This window comes from Dermacentor silvarum, chromosome 9 (genome assembly GCF_013339745.2).
Source record: "Dermacentor silvarum isolate Dsil-2018 chromosome 9, BIME_Dsil_1.4, whole genome shotgun sequence".
Lineage (NCBI taxonomy): Eukaryota > Metazoa > Arthropoda > Arachnida > Ixodida > Ixodidae > Dermacentor > Dermacentor silvarum.
This window is the reverse complement of record NC_051162.1, coordinates 138,851,059-138,858,385: the sequence shown is the minus strand read 5'-3', so window position 1 is coordinate 138,858,385 and position 7,327 is coordinate 138,851,059. Positions and strand designations below refer to the sequence as shown.

The 7,327-nt window shown below is 42.6% G+C and overlaps 1 long non-coding RNA gene across 1 annotated transcript; it reads right to left on the bottom strand.

Moving 5' to 3' along the window:
- Nucleotides 1-863: 863 nt before the first annotated feature.
- LOC125940148 (uncharacterized) lies at nucleotides 864-5,887 on the bottom strand. Its single transcript, XR_007463384.1, has 2 exons — nucleotides 5,822-5,887; nucleotides 864-1,026 (listed from the first exon to the last, which is right to left on the bottom strand). It is a non-coding gene; the product is annotated as an uncharacterized LOC125940148 (long non-coding RNA).
- Nucleotides 5,888-7,327: the final 1,440 nt, after the last annotated feature.

Sequence of the window (7,327 nt, the reverse complement as noted above, 5' to 3'; positions counted from 1 at the left end):
GTGGCCATGGGAGTGGCCCAAACCTCCTTTTCTTAAACTCACGAGGGTTTCGACGGGAACTAAGGGCGCATGCTTGTTTCCCACGCGTTTCACCCCTGAGAAACCGAACGCCAGACCAGGGTACGCATGTGTCCATTTAAACCAATGAGTGCCTGGCGGAGGAGAAAATCGTGCTGGTTCATTGAATAATACATTGAAACACAACACATGGTAAGTACAATGTGCAGGTCTTATTATTTACAGACTACGACGTGTCCTTGGCTTCGGATTTATTCCATGATTGCACACAATACCGGTGTTTGAATGGTTACGTAACACGCGAACTTGACGGTTTCCACGTTGGCAATTCTTCTGGTGATCATGTCATCAATATGCTTGCTGAATCTCGGCGCAGGTATTAGGTACTCTAATATAGGCGAGCAGTTGTGAAACGCAACAGCACTTGATACTGAAGAAAAGCACTCGTGGCGAATTTAAATCGACTGCTAATGCACACATGTGTGTGATTTAAGAACGATTTAATATTTAAGAATCACGTGAGTGATTTAGGATTGCATGTAGGGAAAAATCTTCAACAAAATACCGCACTCGACTGCGACTGATTAGATATTCATGAGAGCGCGGACAGAGTGTAGGATGTGTGTCCGAATGTGTCTCGCAGCATGTCGATAGAGATTAGGAACGAATGGAAACTGGCAAGAAAGGCGATAGAAGAGGCCAAAAAAGGTGTATTGAAAAAAGTTGCAAGGGAAAAATATGGTCATAAACAACTTTAGAGTAAAGTATATAGCACAGCGACTTGCAGGAATTATGTTCCCAACAGAAGTGCTCGTATTATTTACCGCTGATAGCATAAACAGATATGCAATCAACGGTTTATTTTCCGAAGATGTCCAGTTCATTTCAATATAGTATTTTTAACTCTTTTTGGTGAAGTCAATGGAAAGGTGTATAGGTAGGTGACTGTCAGCTCAATCTTGTCAACATGCCGGAATGTCTAGATTTTGTTCCCCTTTGGGACATCTCCTGCAATGTTAAGAACAAAAAAAAACAATATTTAGTTATTTTACGAGACATCCTTAATGGGAGCGTAACGCCGATATAACGCCTCACAAAGATACCCATACAGATATTACCCTCACACATTAACAGAAAATTTATCGAAAAATGCATGTTTGACTACTCGTACGTAGTGAAACATGCATTGCACCTTTGATTTTGTGAATGATTTGATGATATTGTATTTATAGGTACGTTTTCAGGGCGTTTTGCTAGTAAATTTTTCTGAACAGAAATATTACTGCTCAGATGTTGCCTTGACGACTCTTCAACCCTGCATTATTAGGGCAATTGTTTTGAAAGCATAAAAACGGTTCACGATTACGGCATTTTATTGCACTTGATATGCGAATATCAGCAAACTGAATGTTGAAACCTTTCAGACAGCAATGTTCATGCAGCGTGAGCTGGTGTCTTACGGCTTAGCAATTTTGAGGACACGTTTTCGCCATGAGTACTTCTTGCGTAATTAAAAATACCCTGTCCCACTAAGAACTGGTGAATCAAAACGGAGTGAACTACCAGAAAGCAACCTACTTGTGGCACTCAAACAATTGCAGTGCGGCCAGTAAAAACTGAATTTTTTCTTTCGAAATAAACTCACTCAGAATATACCGGGTGTTCAAAGTTAAGTTTTATGGTTTTCTTAAAACTAGGCACTGGGAGGCATGCAAAGACCACCTGTGCAAATAAGTTATGTGGTGAGGGGGCACAAAGTGAGATGATAATTATCTCTGTCACCAGCCCAATTAACTAATAATGAATAATGGACCTTTTGTTGACTGCAGTAAGTGGGTATGTTTGTATTGAAATGTTAGAGGCAGTCGTGTTTCTACACAGTCACAGTTGAAAGAATTCTTCTAGCGTGTCTGTGCTCCGAGATACCCGACTCCAAATTTTAATTGTCGTTCGCATGATTACGCATGCAAGAGAGTTAAGATCAGCGCAAAGCTCCTCCCTGAGGTGACGCTGCGGTTGCGTGCAGCGTTAAGTCAGACAACACGGTGGAGGCATTGGCAGAGATGATAACTGTCCGATTCCCCTCTGGACTGGCGGAATACAAAATCGAAGAAAACGGAACCGCTGACATAACACGCAACCGCGCAGGCTGTAACGATGGCGGCAACTGCCATGTCGAGATAATGGCGCGAGCGGAGATACCGGAGGACAGTGCGCGTGCGCAATGGTGACTAGACGAGCGGGCATAGTTCTTACGCAAATAAAGTGAATGCTGATTTCCAGGTATTGTAAGTTCGAGTGAAATCAAGACCAACAACTGCACCATCAACAGCAGAAACAGTTTTATTTATGCTAACGAATATTTCACACTGCGGCTTTAAGTTTGGTGTGGTCATGCATAAAACTCATGAAAACACTTCACCGATGAAGATGTATATGCCCCCTTCCACAGCGACGCAAAGCAAAAACCACTCTCGCGTTGACTCGATAACTCTGCGCAGTACTTCTGGACGGATACTCGCTCAGGCAGATAATACCATGTTCTTGATATCATTGACATCACTGGGCTCTGTTGCATAAACTCGATCTTTAATGTAGCCCCAAAGAAAAAGCCGAGCGGAGAAATGTGAGGGGATCGCTGCGGCCAAAACATCACTCCTGCATGCCCGATCAACTGTCGTGGAAGACGTGGGTCCAACCAGCTCCTTGCCGTGGTGTAGAAATGTGGTGGTGCTCCGTCATGCTGGAACCACCCATGGCGCAGGTCATTCAGGGAAAGATTGCAGACGACAGCACCTAATATTTCATCCGTGTACATCTTTCCGTTCAAGTTGCCCTCAAAAAAGTAAGGTCCAGTGATCCTGTCCCCGAGTATGCCAGACCACACATTCACACTCCTGCGAACTTGATGTTTGTGCTGCCGCAGCCACTGTGGATTTTCTTCTGACCAATAATGCGCGTTGTGAATATTCACCGTGACATTGCGGCAAAAGCGAGCCACATCTGTCCAAGTTATTCTGTGTAAGAAGTCCTTTTCTACATCATTTTTGATCAGGACCCAATTGACGAGGTCACCCCCCCCCCCTTTCAACGTCAGCCTCACTTAGGTCCTGGTGATTATAAACATGATAGGCATGGGACTTATGCTTCTTTAGCACATTTGCGACTGTTCCAACACTGCAACCGCACTGACTGGCAATCTGTCGGATGCTAAGTTTCATTCTGGCATCCACGTTACGCATGCGAAAACGCTGATATCAAAGTCTTCATCGACCATTGTCTTCCTGGTCTGTCTCGGAATGATGGACTGACCCTGTTGTGCGAAAGCACCGAAACACATTTATGAAGGTAGGTCTAGTTGTAAGGGGACGGTGTGGGGGGAGAGCCGCGTACAGCCGCAATGCCAGTGAAGCGTTGTCATTCATCTCAGCCATTGCAAGTACCACGTCTACGTTTTCTTCGGTAGAATACCTCCTCCCGCCCGAAGCAGCCATATTGGCACGAAGGTATCCCACGTGGATATTCTTGGTTATCCTTCTGTACAGAAGCGCGGCTTTCCAGAAGCACTCTAGCAGAAGACAGTAAAGCTAATGTGTTCACAAGATGATGTCCCGGTGCAACCTCAAGTAATACAAAAATGTACCGAAAGCTTATTCTCCTGTTAACGCTTTTAACAGGATCATGCGTACTGCGTACGGCACACCGCGGTGTCATAACTTGATTTCGTCATCCGAGAGGGGATGGGGAACAGTTATCATCTTTGCCTATGCCTCCGCCCTGTTGTCAAACTAAACGCTGCACGCAACAGCCGCGTCACATCAGGGAGGGGCTTTGCGCCGATCCTCACTCTCTTGCATGCGTCATCATGCGAACGACAATTAAAATTTGGAGTCGGATATCACGGAGCACGGACACGCTAGAAGAATTCTTCCAACTGAAACTGTGTAGAAACACCACTACCTCTATCTTTTGTATACAAACATACACACTTACTGCAGTCAATAAAAAGTTAACTATTCACTTTTAGTTAATTCGGCTGCTGACAGCGATAATTATCATGTCCCTTTGTGTCACCCTGGCCACATAACTTATTTGAACAGCTGGTCTTCGCGTGCCTTCCAGTGCCTAATTATAAGAAAAAGAAACATAAAGCTTAACTTTCAACCAAAATGTATAACGCGGCACTTCACACGTGCGTAATACATTTGTGCATGTGGGCGTTCTTTTCTCATATATCAGTACACAAATAGTTTTCCATTCCCTCTCAACAGCCTAAGTGTGAGCCTATAGCAATCTGCGACTCAGCATAATATCAATGGTTGTATTCGCTGTCAAGCTAACAGAGCGCAAAAGAGTTGTACTTTGCCCTCAGCACGCCTTCAAGAATTTGTTGGTGAAGAACCAACATACTACAACATCCTTAATACGTTGCCGGTCGCTTTGAGCAGTAAAACCTCACCATTCTCTAAAAACAATACTGGAAACTGTTATTGAACGTACTCGCGTAAGCCTTGCACCTCGATTGCGACATGTTGCCCATTGTTGGGGACCAAAAGTGTCATTCTCAGATTACTCAGGCATTAACAGCACTTGCGATACATTGTACTTGAGTAATGGTGATTTTCATTTTGCGATTTCGTCAGCACATATAATTTTATCAAAGGAGCGGGGTCTACATTAGCAAATAAGAAATGCTCACGTGCGCCTAAGAAATGATTTAAAACAAAGTTTTAGTTCAGACAACATCATTCGAAACATTCTGCACATATGTTTTTCGATAGCCGCAATTGTTGATCGGGGTGTAACTGGCGCATAAGCACAAACAAACATCTCTTGCTACAGTGAAGGTTGTTTAACAGGGAGGACACAAACGTGGAGCGAAGGAAAGAAGTACCCTCTATGGTAGCTATCTGCCTATGGCGTGGCGCTGCATAGCTGGAGGTCGCAGGTTCAATACCACCAAGACGATCACATAGGGGCGAAATACAAAAACGCTTGCGCTCACAGATGAGAAAATTCGGAGGTGGTCAAACTTAATCCGGAGTTCCCCAGTATGGCTTGCTTGATAATGAGGTTGTGGTTCTGACATAAAAACTCGCAATGTAATTTTATTTTATAGGTATAGAACGCATGCAATATACGCGAGGAGGGCGCATATTATTGTTCAGATGCCTGATTTCAAAGATATCGGTATGTTAGCACACCTTGACAGGGAACATTTCTTTTTGCATTTCGTACAATGACGACCCGCTTCTTTTAACTTTTGCTATGGAAGAATTCGGCCGCCATCATGATTTTTAGTGATGCGTGTGATATGAACTTAGAAAAGTGGTCTTTTGCCTGGCGCTTATGTTTCATCCGATGACTTTTTATGAGAATAGACGAAATAAAATACTTGAATAATTGTTTTGTATCAAGACAGTAAAATGAAATAAAGCTATTTCCGAAATGGCTGACTATCATTCCTTTGCTCAGTTTCCTTTTGAATGTGCACCACAGTGTTCTATTTTGTGACTACGATTAAGCAGTAATGGTACATGAAACTATACATAGTGATACAGATGAGCTACGTGTTCGTATTTGGTTGCTTGCAGAAAACGCAGCGTTCAAGAGTACTAAAACTGAGTAAGATCATTCCCGTTCTACAGTCAAGTGATAACATTGACATTTGTGCATTCCTCACACATCACAAATTCCGAAGATAATTATGATAGCTATAGTGTCCTTCTATGCTTGCTCCGATGTCTACTACAAAGTAGAAGACTTGGCAAATGTCAAACTAAACTATAGACCATGTACTTACAAGAACGTCTGATTCATCGTTGTCCAGTCCTGGCGAGAAAAATTAAAGAAGTGCTTCGAGCCAAATCTGTCGGTTAAGAACAATCCAAGTGTCAGTGTTTATGTACCGGCCGGAAAACCGTGATTTGCATGAACTGCCCCTAAAGTTATTGTATGTAGTACTGTTACCTGAGCACATATATGCATCCTTTCATATGTATGAAAATAATATTAATTGAATTGGATTGAGTCGCGTTGAAGGTGTCAGCCACTAAATATGAGCCAGAATTATCGCTTATGGTGCTGAGGCCATATCAAAGCTCTTTGGTTTTGCTGTGTTCATATTTCAGACAGCATTCCTATAATTCCAAACTTAATGCAACAACCTTGATGACTTCTTTTGTAGTGGAAGTAAAGCGATATCTGACGGTACTGTTAAACCATTGCTTTAGTTTTGCCATTACCTTCAAGGCGTGCGATGTGTTTGCAATCACCATTGGACGTTTTTGTTATAGTGATAGCGTTTGCTTCAAAGAGAAACATGACGGATGCGGCAAAAAATTGGAGACGTTGAGAGCCACCTTGGTAGACTAATACAAAAGTCTCAGTCTACGCCTAAATCTAAGCCCGAAGGAGCATGCAGAGAAAACAGCAGCACTGCGATTAAACGCACATAGACAACATAAGCCAAATTTTTAAATCTGGCAACGCTGAAAACATGACCATTCGAGAAGCCTGGTTTACAAGTCTCAGTTGAACCCATTGCACTGTGTTGGTGAGTAATGTTTTCAGTATGACTGTTGTTCATTTAGCTATGAAAACGTAACGCAGTATGACAAACGTGTTTGAATTGCCGCAGTTTAAAATGAACAAGACGTATTGATGTCAATCAAACGAAAGTACACTAGATTTTCTCTATAATCAACCATGTGCTCAATTAGCGATTTCATGCACAGTAACTGGGCCTTCTGAGACGCTGATATCTGCAATAGTATGTTTTCTGTGGTACTCAACTTCGGGCACCTGCTGTCGCGTCGCAACAAAACTGTCAGTTTAAGGCGTTACTTTGGGTACTTTTGTTTCTGAATATCTTTTTGGCACGTCTGCTTTCCTAGTGCCTTGCAGTCGCATGTTCGTGTTAACAGTTATTTTTCCATCTGCGAGTACCTTTTTACATGTATGTACTATGAGTCTTCGTGGTCACTTGCTTTCTTGTTTGGCTATACTTTCTGCATGAACCTTCCTGTTGTATATTTTCACTTACTTTATTTCTGTCTACCTGTTCTTCCGTTAGCTACCAAGATGTACCTGGCAGTATGTGATAAATATATAAACAAATTAAACACAAATTTCATAGTATTGGTTAGGCTGTATTGTTCATTGTCTTCTTTCTTTCTGGGTTTTACATGCAAAAAACCCGTTTTTGATTATAGACACGCTGTAGTGGAGGGCTCCGGAATAATTTGACCACCTGGGTTCTTTAACGTGCACTGCAACGCAAGCACACGGGCGTTTTTGCATTTCGCCG